The sequence below is a fragment of the Cetorhinus maximus genome, chromosome 31 (assembly GCF_964194155.1).
Source record: "Cetorhinus maximus chromosome 31, sCetMax3.hap1.1, whole genome shotgun sequence".
NCBI classification, from domain to species: domain Eukaryota; kingdom Metazoa; phylum Chordata; class Chondrichthyes; order Lamniformes; family Cetorhinidae; genus Cetorhinus; species Cetorhinus maximus.
In genome coordinates, this window is record NC_135909.1 from 13333509 (window position 1) to 13350516 (window position 17008).

Here is a 17008-nt window from a genome sequence, read left to right on the forward strand (position 1 = left end):
GTCCAAGGGTTCAAACACTCCTTTCAAGTGAAGCAGCATTTCACTTGCATTTCCCCTAACTTAGTCTACTGCATTCGTTGCTTCCATTGCGGTCTCCTCTACATTAGAGAGACCAAACGTAAACTGGGCGACCGCTTTGCAGAACACCTGCGGTCTGTCCGCAAGAAAGACCCAAACCTCCCTGTCGCTTGCCATTTTAATACTCCACCCTCTTCTCTTGCCCACATGTCTGTCCTTGGCTTGCTGCATTGTTCCAGTGAAGCCCAACGCAAACTGGAGGAACAGCACCTCATCTTCCGACTAAGCACTTTACAGCCTTCTGGACTGAATATTGAATTCAACAACTTTAGATCTTGAACTCCCTCCCCCATCCCCACCCCCTTTCCGTTTCTTCCCGCTCCCTTCTGTTTTTTCCAATAATGTATACGGATTGTTCTTTTCCCACCTATTTCCATTATTTTTAAATATATACCTATAATGCCCTGTCAGTCTTTCCACCCCACCCCCACTAGAGCTGTACCTTGAGTGTCCTGCCATCCATTCTTAATTAGCACATTCTCTTAGATAATAGCACCACCTTTAACATGTCTTTGTTCCTTTGTCTGTGACATCTTTTGATTATCTGCTCCTATCACTGCTTGCTTGTCCCTACTACCACTCCCCGCCCAACTTCTCTCCCCCCATCCCCCACCTTAAACCAGCTTATATTTCACCCCTCTCCTAACTTTACTCAGTTCTATTGAAGTGTCATGAGGATTTGAAACGTCGACTCTTTTCTTCTCCACCGATGCTGCCAGACCTGCTGAGTTTTTCCAGGTAATTCTGTTTTTGTTTTGGATTTCCAGCATCCGCAGTAGTTTTTTGGTTTTATTCAGAATAATTTCCCGGCCCCGCTCTCTGGAATCAGGTCTGGCAGTATCTCTCGCGAAGAATCAAACATTAACTCTGTCCCTCTCTCCACTGATGCTGCCAGACCTGGAACAGGGCGAACGTTTCGATTCCAATGTGACTTCTTCGCCAGTTCCGGGAGGCTCTGTTTCACTCGCCGCAGATGCTGCCGGAGCTGCCGAGTTATTTTCAACAGCTTCTTTGTTTTTATTTCAGAATGTCAACAAAGCCGGGCCATTCAGGAGAGACTTTAAAAATAGTGTTTCACGCAAAGATAGAGGTGTGAAACTGTCTTCCCTAATAAGCAGTAAATGCTGCCTCAATGAATAATTCCAAATCCGTGAGTAATAGGTTTTTGCGAGGCAACAGTATAATAGGATATGGAATCAAGGCAGCTGGATGGAGCTAAGACGCAGATCAGCCATTGTCTAACTGAGTGTTGGAACAGGAAGGAGGGACTGAATGACCTTCTCCTGTCCCTCCACAGATACCCGGAACTCTGGGCTCAGACACTCTCTGTCTCCATGGATCCCCGTCATTCTAGACTCGGGCACTCACGTCAGGATCACACTTCACAGATAATCACTGACATGATCGGATTCTCCCGCTTTTATAGCTATATTTTCAGCTGCGGTACTTTTAAAACTCCTGTTTTATAATTAGAGTGAATTTTACTGTTTTTATAAAATGAACGACATTGAACTTGCGCCTAACACAGGGATCCAGGCAGGGATGGAATGTCCAACTTAGAGTGAGTGAAGACGAGTCTCTGAGGTTGAAAAGTGCACCAATATCTTCAACATCTCAGGAGGGCTCGTCCGGGAATTAAACCTGACAACTCGAGCAAACTAATTTAAAGAACACCCCTAATAGAGAATAATACCACTAAAGACTGGAACAACGAGGCAGCCAGTGACGCTACATGAACCAAAGATAACTTTCATTGTCTCCCAAATCCTTTTAACCAACCTGTCACATCACAATTGTTAAGTCAGAAAATGCAAGAGTTACACCACAGCTCAGGTATTGACAGAGAATGTGAAACTGGGTCCATGTCTCACATCGATGACCTTTCACCAGAACTGGGAAAAGTTAGTTTTGTAATTAGTTGTAAGCCAGTGTAAGGAAAGAAAAAAAAAATCAAAAGCGACAGCCTGTGATATTTTGGAAGCCGGTTAAAAAAATGAGAAAATAGTTTATGCTGCATGGCCAGAGAGAGGGAAACATAAGCTCTTTGATTTTCAACAGCACAAAATGAGGCCCGTCGTGTCCTTGAAAACTCTCTGTAAGATCAATGGACCAAGTAAAGAAACAAAGGATGTTTCTGGAGGAGGAGTGAATGGCAGATTGATGAACAACTGCCATCCGAAAATAAAAACACGTGGAAAAGGAATCTCGAAATAACCTCTGTAAAAAGGAAAAGCGAAGTCAAAATGGGGCGCGGGAGGGAGGGAGAATGGGTGGGTGGGTTGGGGACACTTTTCCAGAGCGATATTGTTGATCTCAATGATCTCACTGGAAAGCTGGAAAGTGTCTAATTGAAAGATGAGGCGCTGTTCTTCGAGCGTACCTGAGCTTCATAGGAACATTGCAGGAGGCCGAGAGCCGAGTGATCTGCGGAAGAGCCAGGCCGCCAGTCATTTTGTTTCACCAGCTTGACTGTGTGGATGAGTTGGATCGAGTTCCTGCTGATTTATCGGCGGAACTTGGGTATCAATTCTGTCACGAGAAACTGACACTCCGACAGCTTCTGTCCAAAGATACTCCAACTCCAACATTTACTGTCCTACTGTGTCCCTGAGTCACATTCTGCTGAGTAATTTATTTCATTCCTGTTCAAATCCCTGATTGTTAATTCCCTCTGAACCGGATTGCTCAAACACAAGAAAAGGCTCAAACTCGTCTCAGTGTAAATACCACAATACAGTTAAAGTGTGGATAAAATCAAATTAAACTGCGGGACTCCAGTTCCGTCGGTTTCTATGTTCTTTCAGGCACGATTGAAACCGACTGATTTCAGCATCAGGATCAATCCAGATTCCCATTACATGGACAAACTTTATTTAACATTTGCGTTCATTTTCTTCACGTGTGTTGCAGTGATATACTGTCTGCAATGATTTCCCGGGCTCTTAAACATGCTCCTGATTTAAATAAATGTCACCATCTCGAACGCAAAGAAGTTTGAAAAACCTCTTGGACAACGCACCCTGATCCGGCCAAATCAAAATCAAACTGTGGGACTCTCAGGCTGTGTTTAAACTTAAGAAAGCCTCTAGGACTGAGGTAATGGCAATCAGCACGTAAATGCATTGAATGGGTACATTAATGCTGATGAACTTCCAGCAAACTCTGGTGAACTCACTTCGGTGACTCTTCATGCTCTATCCGGACCTGGAAAAATATATCAAATTTGCTTCCAATTTCCACCCCTCCATCACCTTCACATCGTCCATCTCCAATACTGCCCTTCCCTACCTTGACATCTCTGTCTCCATTTCTTGTAATAGACTATCCACCAATATTCAAATCCAGCTCACTGACCCCCACAGCTACCTCGACTACAGCTCCTCACACCCCGCTTCCTGTAAGGGCTCCATCCCATTCTCTCAGTTCCTTCAGCACCTTCGCATGTGTCCCGATGAGGCAACTTTCCAAAACGGCGCTTCTGTCATGACTTCCTTCTTCCTAAATCCAGGTTTCCCACCCACTGTGTTTGGCAGTGCCCTCAATCATGTCCCGCCCATCTCCCGCGCCTCTAGTCCTCACACTTACCCCTCCCTCGCAGAACCACGATAGGGTCCCCCTTGTCCTCACATTCCACCCCACCAAACTCCATATTCAAAGGATTATCCTCCGCCATTTCAACCAACTCAATCATGATGCCACCACCTTCCCCTCATCCTCCCCGACCACCTCCCCCTCCCCCCCTCCCCCCCAAACCGTCAGCATCCCAGAGGGACCGTTCCCTCGGGGGCAACCTGGATCACTCCTCTATCACTCCCAACACCTCATCCCCTTCCCATGGCACCTTCCCATGCAATCGAAGAAGGTGCAACAATTGCCCCTTTATCTCCTCCCTCCTCACCATCGAATGGCCAGAATACTCCTTTCAGGTGAAGCAGGGCTTCACTTGCACCTCCTCCAATTTGGTCGACTGCATTCGCTGCTCCCAATGCGGCCTCCTCTACATTGGGGACATCAAACCCAGACTGTGTGACCACTTTGAGGAACACCTTTGGTCTGTCTGCAAGCATGACCCAGACATGTCTGTCACCTGTCATTTCAACACACCATCCTGCTCTCATGCCCACATGTCCCTCCTTGGCCTGCTGCAATTTTTCAGTGAAGCCCAACGCAAACCGGAGGAACAGCAACTCATCTTGCGATTAGGCAGTTTACAGCCTTCCGGACTTATCTTGAGTTCAACAGCTTCAGACCAGGAACTCTCTCCTCTATTCGCACCCCCTTTTAGTCCCCTTTTTTCCTAAATTTTTTAAAAATTTTTATCCACTTAGTTTTATTTTTATTCGTTTATCCACAACTTAATCCGCTTTTTACCCCCTTCTATCTCATTTTCTAACTTTTTATTCCTCACCACCGACCCCACCCCCACCCCATCCCCCAAAGGGTCCCCTGTTACCTGTTGCATGTTGTTCTTTCACACAATGCTACCCGTGTTTCCTATTATCACATTCTGCTTTCTGACCTTTACATCACTATCAACACCTTTTTTTAAGCCCTTATTGCTACCATCAAAATTACCTTTGTCCATTATTTCAAGGCACCTTTGTCAATCTGTCATTTTTTCCCACTATCGCTGACCTTCTATCCAGCTTCACTTCCTCCACACTCCACACTTTGACTCTTGGGCTCCCTCCAGAAGCTGCATAGTTACAGAAATTAAATCACCACTCAGTCCCTTCATTTAAACCAATGACTGCTTCTTTAAGGAAGTTCTTCATCCCGATTTATAGAGTAATTTGATGGAACATGCGAATACGAAGCAGGGGTAGGCCAAGAAGTTTTCCGATGTTGCAGGGATGGGGTCAGACTGAGAAACCATGCCTGACGGTCGGGAATACAGGACGACGAGGCCGCGACAGATTGAGACAGATTAGGCAGTGAGAAACAGCTTCTCTTTGTGCAAGGCACAGGTTTTAAACGAATCAGTGGGGACATGAGGATTCATCTTCCCTGGTGAGTGGTAAGGATCTGGAATGCAATGCCTGGGATAGGTGGTAGAGGCAGCTTAAAATCGGTGCTTTCATAGTGGAACTGGACAACTGCCTGAAGAGAAATGTTTACATGGCTATGGAGAGAGGGCAGGGGACTGGGATAGCTGAGTTCCTGTTGAAGAATCTCAGGACAGACAAAAGGCTGAATGGTCTCCTTCTTTGCTGTAACTTTTCCACTTGTACGGGTGTGAGGTTCTCTCTGTATCACTTTGTCGCTGGAACAGGATTTTAGTGTGGAATTCATTCTCCATTCTGTATCGCTCTGTCTCTTGTACACCGTGAGAGTGTGCGATTCAATGTGTATCAGTCAGTGTCTCGTGCCACCCCTGAGTTAATGATTCATTCTGGATCTCTCTGTCTTTTACTCGCAGTTTGGGTGTGGGATTCATTACATGTCTGTCAGTCCCTGAGACACTTTGCAAATCTGGATTCATTCAACCCAGAATATACCTCACTGAAAGTGGGCCATTTGTTCTAACAGGTAAACTGCCCGACAAGATCCTCCCTCTAGAATACTTCATGTAACATTCTCTGTTTATCCCTGAAATTCATTCTCCCTCCTAGACTTATCTAGACTTCCTTTAAATGCAGTTTATCTAATCGTCTCAGTTGCTCCAGGCAATAGTTGGCCTGTAACTGCTGCCGATTCAATGGGAATAAATTAACTAATCATGTTTTCTTAAATGTATTTCATATTTGTATCTCTATGTCTGCCCCATCACATCACATCACAAATTCCTCACATTGACCTGTTTCTGCAACACCGACAATGTGAGTTTCTACCGCTCTGTTGCGGCCAGTAGATGGCAGCACATTCTGATATAGTGAAGTTGAGAGATCAGAGACAATCGAGAAGACTTGTTCACACGATTTGGAAAGGGACAGTTTGAGAAATACTATGAGAATGGAGATGACCTTTTCTTATATGTATTTTGTAACAAGCAATAGTTATCGTCTGTTCCTCGATACGATGATGACATCCACTCAGGGCCGTGAGTTTCTGCCATGGGGCTTCATGTGAGTGAACAGGCCGATTCTCGGTCCACAGATCATTGGACACATGGGGACAGGATGTCCCAAGAGGTAGTGAGATCCGGAGTGCAGGATTTGCTTCCTGTCACTTCTCCTCAGTCGTCGTTCTGCCTCATGATTGAGACCTTGTGACTCAGAGTGTGCTGCAGCTTGTGGGATGAGTTTTGGTCATTTTGAATGATGAGAAGCAAGCTCCTCGCGGTCATTAATATGAATGCTGCAGCGCTTGAAAGAACATTTCAGAGAATGTTTGTAGCGTTTTCGTTGTCCTCCCCTGGAATGTTGGCCATTTGAGAGTTGAGAAAACAGGACCTGGAGGGTGCGACACTTTTCGACCATCCGGACACAGTTTGCAGTCCATCCAAGTTAATGTTTCAGGAGTTTGGCCTGAATGATTGATGAGCTGCATTCAAGAACGCCACTCCAGTTTGTTCGGCAGCGCTCCCATGGAATCTGGAGAGTGCCGCGGAGACATTGCGGATGGAATTTATCCAACACTCTTATGAGTCGCCGATGCACAGTTAAGTAATTATTACGTTGTATTCGACCCGTCAGCCGTTGTCTTGTGTGTGTAAGCGAGATACAGGCTTGTCGCCCCTTCTCCACTCCATTATTGCTGCATTCAGCCTCCCAAAATCTTTCATAATTTTAAAGACCCGTATGAGGCCACCCCTCAGCCTTCCTTTTTCAAGAGAAAAGGTAGACATCCTGATAATCATGTCGTGCCTGTTTACCACTTGTTTATTTTTTCATGGAATATGGGCGCTTTTTGCAAGCCCAGCATTTGTTGAGCATCTCACATTATCCTTGAAGTTACGAGTGAAGCAAATTACTGTGGGTCTGGAGTCACATGTAGGGCAGGCAAGGGAAGGGCGGATGATTTCTTTCCGTAAAAGGCATTCGTGAACCGGGTGGGTTTTTACTACAATCGATGATAGTTTCTTAGCCGCCATTACTGAGCCGAGATTTCAATTCCAAATTTAGGAAATATTTTAATTTAAATCTGCTCTGTTGGGATTTAGACCCGTGCCCGCAGAGATTAACCTGGTCCTCTGTATTGTTAGTCCAGTGACATCAGATTCAGCTAATCCAGATTCAAGCGAAGATTGCAATTATCCCAAAGCATTTTATTAAACCGATTGATGCAAAGATTTTTGTTCCAGTTAGGAACATCAATAACTTCACGAACTTGATCAGATATTGTGGGTCTGTTAGGAACTACACAAAATACAAAGGTGAGTTAGAATCTAATGCACAAATTAACACGAGCAGAGAGTGTGAGAAAGAGCCCTGAAATGTTTGGAAGGAGACGCAGAAACTTCAGCTGACGAGTGAGACCGCGGTTTTCAGGAAGTTAAACAAATTTCAGCATAAAATGACCATGGCAGGACTCGAACCTACAATCTTCTGATAACCTCAGCCAATACCACCGAAGTCAGACGCCTTATCCATTAGGCCACGCGGCCAGCTCTCCCATTCCGTGTCGTGGCCTCCCCTCTACCGTTGCTAAATTCCAGAAAATAAACCACAGAACAGCCCCTTCATATCAACCATTACCAAAGGAAGCCGTTCTTCCCGAATTAATGAGCAATTTTATCTATGTTTCCGACGTGTTAAGACGATAGTGTCAGAGAGAGAAAAACTTCTGCGAATTTTGGAATTGGGGGAGGGGTAGGGGTGTGGGGGCGTTGGGGCGCAGTCAAAAAAACATGACGTTTCCGGGGTGAAATTAGGAAACTTCTCTCTCAGCAAAGGGGATTGGAATTTCAGAGATCCCATCGGGAAACAGCACTTTAATTTTAAATCTCAGTTTGATAGATTTGTATTCATCAAATATATGATGGATCAGTGAGAAAATGGGTATTTATCTGTATTGGAAATTTGTTCTTTGAAATATTATTGAAGACATTGAGTTATGCATTTACTGCAATCGAACCCAGGTTTCTATGATGATAAATAAGAATTCTACGCCAGAATCACCAATCATGCTGAAATCAATTTATTTCCCTAACTGCAAGATCACTGCCCTAAAACAGAAAGCAAACTGAAAGTAACCCGACCTCGAAGAAAATAAAATAATTTAGGGACTGTGATGCTGTAACAAAATAGGCAACTTGTATGTAGGCGTCGAGAATCTAATCCGAGTTTCCCACGCCCTAGTGACGCATTGTGCTCCTGAACCCGCAATGCACAGGTTTGGACGGATTTCTTAACTTTCAAACTATTTCCTAATCTGATTACCAAAGTATCACTTCCCTTATCATTGATCTACAGTCCCTCATTGTTCAAATCCCACGTCTGGCTTTCGGTATTTTTAATCACTCCACAGACAGAACTGTCAAGAGGGTTTAGAGAAAGTAAATAAAGATGAACTGTTCCCACTGGCACCAGGGTCAGTAATCAAATAGGGCAGATTTTATTTCATTCAAAAAGGATCCAAAGACAACGTGTGGAAAATATTTTCTCGTAGTAAATTGTTAGTATTTGGGTAGACTGCCTAATCGGCAGGGAAACCCTCGACTGTCACCGTCTAGATGGGCATTAATTCGAGAAGAACGGCTTCCTTTGGTAAGCAATGAAGGTGAACAAGGCAGAAGAGGGATACGAAAATCCTGTCGGAGAGCAGAGCAGTACTTCTTCAAGGTAGGCATTTCTTGAAGGGGTGTGGCAGTCAAATAAACATAGAGATAAAAACAAATTGAAGGGTCATGAGGACTCGAAATGTCACCTCTTTTCTTCTCCGCCGATGCTGCCAGACCTGCTGAGTTTTTCCAGGTAATTCTGTTTTTGTTTTGGATTTCCAGCATCCGCAGTAGTTTTTTTTGTTTTTATTCCTTTGGTAATGGTTTATATGATGGGGCTGTTCTGTGGTTTATTTTCTGGAATTTAGCAGCGGTAGAGGGGAGGCCACGAGGCAGAGGGTGAGAGAGCTTCAAAACACTGCAGGAGAATGATGACATGTTAAGACAATATTGTCAGAGAGAGAATCTTCTGCGAATTTTGGAATTGGGGGAGGGGGAGGGGTGTGGGGGCCTTGGGGCGCCGTCAAAAAACATGACATTTCCGGAGTGAAATTAGGAAACAACTCTCAAAAAAGGATACTAGAATTTCGGAGATCCCATCGGGAAACAACACTTTAATTTTAAATCTCAGTTTGATAGATTTGTATTCATCAAATATATTATGGATCAGTGAGAAAATGGGTATTTATCTGTATCGGAAATTTACTCCTTGAAATACTATTGAAGACATTGAGTTATGCATTCACTGTAATCGAACCCTTTTTCTGTGATGATAAATAAGAATTCTACTCCTGACTCACCAATCATGCTGAAATCATGATACTGCACATAATGAGAACACTCGGCCCGTCTGGACTCTGCTGTCCCTCTGAACGAGCATCTCACCTACTGAACTCCACAGCCTTTTCCCTCTAACACTGCACATTCTACATTTCAGATCAAGATCCAACTCCCTTTTGAAAACTTCAATTGTCCCTGCCTCTCCCACACTCTCCGGCAGTACATTCCGCATCCTAAACACATGCTGCATGAAAAAGAAAATCCTTATGTTATAATTGCTTATTTTGTAAATTAACTTAAATCTGTGCCCTCTTGTTCTGGATCATTCCATCAATGGATCAATTAACCCGTATTTACTCTGTCCAGACCACTCGTGATTTTGAATACCTCTATCAAATCTCCTCTCTAACTTCCTCACTTCATGAAACACATTTCCAAAATTTACGATCATTCAATGTGAATGAAGTTCCTCATGCCTGGAATCTGTCTTGTGAATCTTTTCTGCAATCTCACTAATGCCTTCACAACCTTACTAAATTGGGTTACAGAATTAGATACAATACTCCAGGTGAGGTCGAAGCAGTGTTTTCTACAGGCTTCATATAACTTTATTTTTTTTTACTCTATGCCATATTGATGAAGCCAGTGACGTTCTACGCTTTACTGGCTATTCTCTCAACCTGTCCTGTAACGATAAATGATTTATGAACATATACGCCCACATCCCTCTGTTCCCACAATCCCTTTAGAACTTTAACTTTTATTTCATGTTGTCTCTCTCTGTTCTTCCTCCCAAAACGAAGGACACCAGGTTACTCTGCAATGAATTTCATCTGGTAATTGTCCGCCCATTCCATCAACATATCTAGATACTTTTGGAGTTCTACTCTGTCCTCCTCACAGTTGGCAATGCTTCTAACTTTTGTATCATCGGCAAATTTTGGAATTGTGAGCTTGCAACAAGGTCTGGGTCATTAATAAGTAACAGGAAAATCAGGGGCCCTAAGACTGGACATAGCAACACAAGACATAGGAGCAGGTGTAGACCACACGGCCCATCGTGCTTACTCTGCCATTCAACGCTATCATGGTTGACCTTGGGCCTCAACTCTATTTTTCCGCAAGATCCCGATATCCCGCAAGGCCCCGAGAGACCTGGGGAGCTCCACAAGATAACTTTCTCCAGCCCAAAATGCAACAGTTCACCAAAAATATTTGGTTACCGTCACTCGGCTCGTTTTGTATCTGTGTTGCTACTATCCCTTCAATTGAATTAGATACAATACTCCAGGTGAGGTCGAAGCAGTGTTTTCTACAGGCTTCATATAACTTTATTGTTTTTTTACTCTATGCCATATTGATGAAGCCAGTGACGTTCTACGCTTTACTGGCTATTCTCTCAACCTGTCCTGTTGAGTTCTATCTTACCTCAGAAGTCTTTTGTCCGGCACTTTATCAAATGCCGTTTGCAAGTCCATGTAAATTACATCAACGTCTTCACCCTCATCAAAACTCTTTGTTGTTGCATCAAAAAAAAGCTAACCAAAGTTAAATAACACGATTTGTTCTTATCAAATTGTTAGGAAATAGAGTGGTTTAAGTAAATTATATTGGTATTTGTAGTTGTTAGGAATGAGTTTTAGCTTTAAAGTTTAAGTTTGATTTGTTTTTCTGTACGTGTGTTAAGAAAGGTCAAAAGGAGTTTTAGTTTCGTTTTTAAAATGTGTTTGCATTTCTAATGAGGTTTACGATTTAAGAAGTGAAGCAAACACATCAATTCGGGCTGTTGCATAGCAACAGGGAGGCTGAGAGGCAGGTCCCTCCCGCAGACACACACGCAGAAGAAGAGAAATAGCAGTTTTGATTTGGAAGTTGCAGACCTCACTTGGCTTTTGAAAGTTGCTGCCAAGAGAGACTGGAAACGGGGGCAGATAGTTAGTCCCAAGCTAAAGAAAAATCCCAAAATCCAGGAGTGGGAGATGGGAAAGTCCAAAGCAGACCTTCTGGTCCAAGGAAGGATGGGAACCTGTATAATGTCCTGTTAATGAATTTAAGAGTGAGGGGCAGAGCAAAAGGCTCTAAGTTTCAGAGTTAAAGAGACAAAAGCTGCAGGAAACAGATTTAAAGCGAGAACAACTGGCAAGGGGAAAGAAGGCCCAAAGAGACTACTGAAGGTCTTTAAATCTTTGCCATGGGCAGGTGAAGCAGCAGTGTACTGTTCACAGCTGAGTCGATGAGAGAGAAAGAGTGGGGAAGATAGCTTGTATGCATGTGGTAACCCATGGGAGAGGAACATTGCAAGGACAGTTCGAAACCCTGGAGCTGAACTGTTGCGGAAGGCGTCAGAGTGAAAGCATTGGTTTGGGAAAAGATTCCAAGGCGAAGTGTGGAAAGCAGAGATTGGAAATCCTCATGTGAAGGACGGAGTGCAGTGAAGCTGGTTGACTCACGGTTTGACAAGCATCTGGAGGGAGTTGAGGAGAGATCCATAGCATCTGGTTAAGTTGGCATCTGTCACTTGGTTTCATAGTCTGGCATGCCTGACCACAGGGTGCCTATTGATACATGGATTGTGTAATTAGTGTGGAAATTAAAGTATAAGATAGCTTTTGTAACTTACGTTATCCATACAAATTTGTATACACCTGTAAAGGTATAGTTGTGGGTGAAAGAGTTTTGGAACATAGATCATTTTTTCTCTTTGAATAAATGTTTTATTTATTTTTTGTTAAAAGATGATCAGCTGACTCCTGTGACTCTGTTCAGTAGCTACTTTCCACCTATTTAAACAAACAAATAAAAGTTAGAATCTATCAAGCTGGGTTCCACTCTGGGTTTAGGATTATCCAGGGGTAATCTCAGCTCGGACCATAACATAATCCATGCTGCTTTTACTTATTAATGTGCATTTTCCCAGGTACTTTTCATGTTGTTAGGAATTTTCCTTTCTGAAAGGTAGCTCACCACCCAGGTTAAACTGACTGCCCTGTAGTTTCTGGGCTTATCCTTACACATTTGTTTGAACATAGATGCAACAATAGCAATTCTCCACTCCGCTGTCACCCCGAGTCTAAGGAATATTGGAAAATTGTGGCCAGCATCCCTGCAATTCCTGCTCTCCTTCCTCAGTATTCTGGATGCACCTCGTCTGTGTCTGGTCCTAATCAACTTTAAGCACACTCAGCCTATCAAATACCTTTTCCTGAAATCGTTTATTACCATTACACTAAAATATCGGTCGAGGTGAAACGGTTCACTTTCTGCTCAGTGCAACTCCTAGGATACAAACAAAATATGATCACATCAAAATCAAACCATGGGGCTACCAGATTTGGCAGTCTCAGAGAAGTTACAGTTCCATCAGAGAATATTACAATTCTCTCAGAGAAGATTACAATTCTCTCAAAGAAGATTACAATTCTCTCAGTGAAGGTAACAATTCTCTCAGAGAAGGTTACAATTCTCTCAGAGACGATTACAGTTCTCCCAGAGAAGATTATAATTCTTTCAGTGAAGATTAGAATTCTCTCAGTGAAGATTATAATTCTCTCCGAGGAGATTACAATTCTCTCAGTGAAGATTATAATTCTTTCAGTGAAGATTCCAATTCTCTCAGTGAAAATTATAATTCTCTCAGAGACTACAATTCTCTCAGTGAAGGCTACAATTCTATCAGTGAAGTTTACAATTCTGTCAGAGAAGGTTACACTTCTCTCAGAGACGATTACAGTTCTCTCAGAGAAGGTTACAATTCTCTTAGTGAAGACTACAATTCTCCCTAAGAATACGACAGTCCAATGCATTCATCCAGAAAATGGGTTTGTGCCATTGGTGTGTTCGGGTAACACCACAGTGCGATTGTTTTTTTTTTCAAATTGTCTTCATTTCCTTCATGTGTGTTTCGTTGATGAATTCTCTGCAATGGTGGGCTCATTTCGCTAGTATAAGCAAACCGCTCCACCTAGACTGCAAGAGTTTTCGACAATGCACTGAGCGGCTTACACGACAAATAACAACACGTGAGAGCTCGCTTGATATTTGAAACAGTGACCGCTCACATTCTGACTTATGAAACGTCAAATAGCGAGAACCACACCGCGAGACCAATAATGTAACTGCATGTATATAACTCAGCCAATATAGACTTTCATTGGCTCCCAAAACAGATCAGCCATTCGTTCAGAGCGCTATAGGTAAAAGAGACCATTAAAGAAAAACACTATAGGCGAGGCAGTATCCATAGAGGTGGGAAGAAAACTCAAGCTTCAGTTACACTCATTCTCTTCTTGGGATAAATTAACTCTTAAACTTCTCTTATTAGGATAAATTGACAGTCCAATTACATGAGCAACAGTTCCTCCATTTACTCCACGTGTTTTGCAGTGATAATTTCGCTGTAATGATTTCTCAGGTTCTGAAGCCTCGCCCCGGTTTAAGTAAAATCCGCCCTTTGGATCGCAAAGAAATTTGGATTTCAAGTGGCGACACACGAGGGATCGTCCGGGATTATGAAACCGAGATCTCTCGCACAACAAACATCCTGAAGCGCGAATCTTACCTCTACACCAACGAGCCTTTCACAGTTGAGCGAGATAACCGCTATGTACATTCATTGTCCTCCAGAGTGCGTCAACACTCCTTTTGGATTTCTGTCGTAACACCAGAAAACAATTAAGAATTACACCTCATGGCAGGCAGCAGCGTGGGCAGTGAAAGAGTGTTCACGTTTCAGGTCGATGACATTTCATCAGAACTCAGCAATGCTAGAATTGTGATCAGTTTTACACTGTAACTCCTGACACCGAGCTGGAACAGGAACTCGGCACCCACTCAGTCTGCCGGTGCGTGCGCCGTTCCTCCCACCGCTGACGTCCTCGTTGTTCATCCGTTAACGGTCGCCCACTTGCTGCCTCCCACTCACTCCCCTGCTCCCGAATGCCAGGTGCCCTGACCCCAGGCCCTCGCCGCCTCGCTCGCTGCGTTACACGCCAACACTTATGCCGCACCGCTCGCTACCGACTACCAAGCCGCTCACCTCCCACTCGGCACCTCCCTCCTGACCCCTGTCGCCGCTCTTCTCACCACAAGAACTGAGGAGATGGTGACAAGCAGAACAGCAAGTGAGGCGGTGAGGGGTAGGGAGCAGGTCGGAGAGCGGGAGGTTACTGAGGCGCCGAGCAGTCCGGCAAGCGAAAGGGTGAGCAGGACAGGGACAGCAGTGCCGAGAGAGGCACACAAGAAGAAGAACACGAAAATCAGGAGCAGTAACAGGCCATTCAGCCCCTTGAAGCTGCTCCAGCATGGCTGATCTGAATGTGGCCGCAACTCCACTTTCCTGTCTGCCCCCCATAATTCTTTACTCATTCCTTTCTCAAAAATCTCTCCAACTCAGCCGTGAACATTTTCAATGACCCAGCCTCCACTGCTCTCTGGGGAAGAGAAATGCACAGATTAATGTCCCACTGAGAGAGATAGAAAACAAATGACCTTCTGTCAGTCTGAAATGGGAGAGGCCGATATTTTTAAACTGAGTCACCTGATTGTAGAGTCCCCCACAAAAGGAAACATAGTCTCAGCAGCCACCCTGTCAAGTCCCCTCAGGATTTTATATCTTTCAATAAGATCACCTCCCATTCTTCAAAACTCCAATGGGTATAAGCCCAACCTCATCAACCTTTCCTCAAAAGAAAACCCTTCCATTCCAGGAACCAGTCGAATGAATCTTCTCTGACCTGCTGTGATGCAATTATATCCTTTCTTAACTAAGGAGACTAAGGCTGTCCACAGTCCACTAGATGCTGCCTCACCAACGCCCTGTATGACTGTGGGGAAACTTCCATAATTTTATATTCGATTCCTTCTGTAATAAAAGCCAACGTTCCATTCGCCTTCTTAATCACTTGCTGCATCTCTATACCAACTTTTTGAGGCTCATGAACCGGGACCCCCAGAACCCTCTGCACTGTAGAGTTCTGCAGCATTTCTCCATTCACATGATGTACTGCTTTTAAATTCTTCCTGCCAAAGTGGACAAGTTCACATTTTACCAAGTTTTTCTGCATCTGCCAATTATTGTCTACTCACCAACCAATCTAAATCGCTCTGTACACTCTATATGCCCTTCTTCTACAGTGAAGGCAGAAACAAAATACCCGTTCTACAGTTCTGCCAGTTCCTTGTTTTCCATTATTAATTCCGCAGTCTCACCATCTGCGGGACCAACACGCACTTAAATAAATATTTATAAACATTTATAGAGTGAATTCCGGCTCGGGAGTGGGCCAGCGAGCGGAACACAGCAAAAACAGTGTTCATTTCGGGCTGAGTTTGATCTGCACCATCTCCGCTGCTGAAAGTGACCTGGAGCGTCACTGGCTTTGACGTCACAGACACTGAAACTCCACGTGTGGAGCGCGTGCTCTCTGCTGTTCCGGTGTCAACAAACTCAGCCGAAAGGTCTTTCCCATGTGGACCAACGTGAGAACTTCCCGGGAAGTTTACATTTACCCCTCCTGCCGTGGACCCTCCTCGAATGCCTCCGACTCTGAACTAGAGTCAGAAACTTGGGACAAATCCCAAACAATTAGCTTACTAGATGCCCAGGAAAGGTTAAACAGTTTAAATTCTGGTCTATCACCTGGGTTACTGCGCAACCGAATACTCAGTCGCCCCGATCCGACCAGCTGACCTCTCCGCGGATCTCTTGACTTGCTCCCAACCTGTATGTTGACGCGTTCACGCACTTAAACCATCTGACCCACCAACGCACTCACCCACCAAACTCATTCACTCAGCCAGCTATCTACCTACACACGTCACTCACCTAACCATTCAGTCAGTCACTAGCTCATCCAGTCAGTCATATATGCGCTCCCGCACGGTCAATGACTCGATATTTAAACTACCAGAATATGGCAGTTAATGTTGTAAAAAGGGGCCATGTACTTTCGTTCCATGACTCTGCCGCTGCGTTTAGATGTCCTACCACCTTTAATGATTTACGTACATAAACACCCAAGTCCCACTGCTTCTCCACCTCCCTTAGAGTTATACCCTTCATTTTATATTGTCTTTCCAAGTTCTTCCTACCAAACCTCTCTCCATTGAACTTCATCTGCCACCTGTCTCCCCATTTCCACCAACAGGTCCAAGTCCATTTGAAGTTCTACACTATCCTCCACACTCTCAGCAATGCTTCCAAGCTTTGCATCCTCCGCAAACGTTGAAATTTTGTCCTGGGCACAAAGGCCTCGGTCATTGATATTGATCAGGAACAGCAAAGGTCCCAACCCTTCCGCCAGGCCGAAAAACATCCATTTACCACCAACCTCTGTTTCCTGCCACTCAGCCAATTCTGTATCCTTGTATCGGCGAAGCGGCTCTACTCCTTTCGCCAACTGTTTCACTATTCGGTGGCGAGTTTTCTCCTGTTAAGTGGTTCAGATTGGAAAGTGGGGTGTGACTGGATTCACCTGTACAGAGAGGGGTTGGTGATGGCAGTTTCCCTTCTCCGATGAACCAGTTGCTGATTTGTTTTTATCTAAAAGT

At 44.2% G+C, this 17008-nt stretch overlaps 1 non-coding gene across 1 annotated transcript; it reads right to left on the minus strand.

The window, feature by feature from the left end:
* Positions 1-7534: 7534 nt before the first annotated feature.
* trnar-ucg (transfer RNA arginine (anticodon UCG)) lies at positions 7535-7624 on the minus strand. The gene is given in 2 exon segments: positions 7535-7570; positions 7588-7624. It is a non-coding gene; the product is annotated as a tRNA-Arg (tRNA).
* Between the last annotated feature and the right edge of the window lie 9384 nt (positions 7625-17008).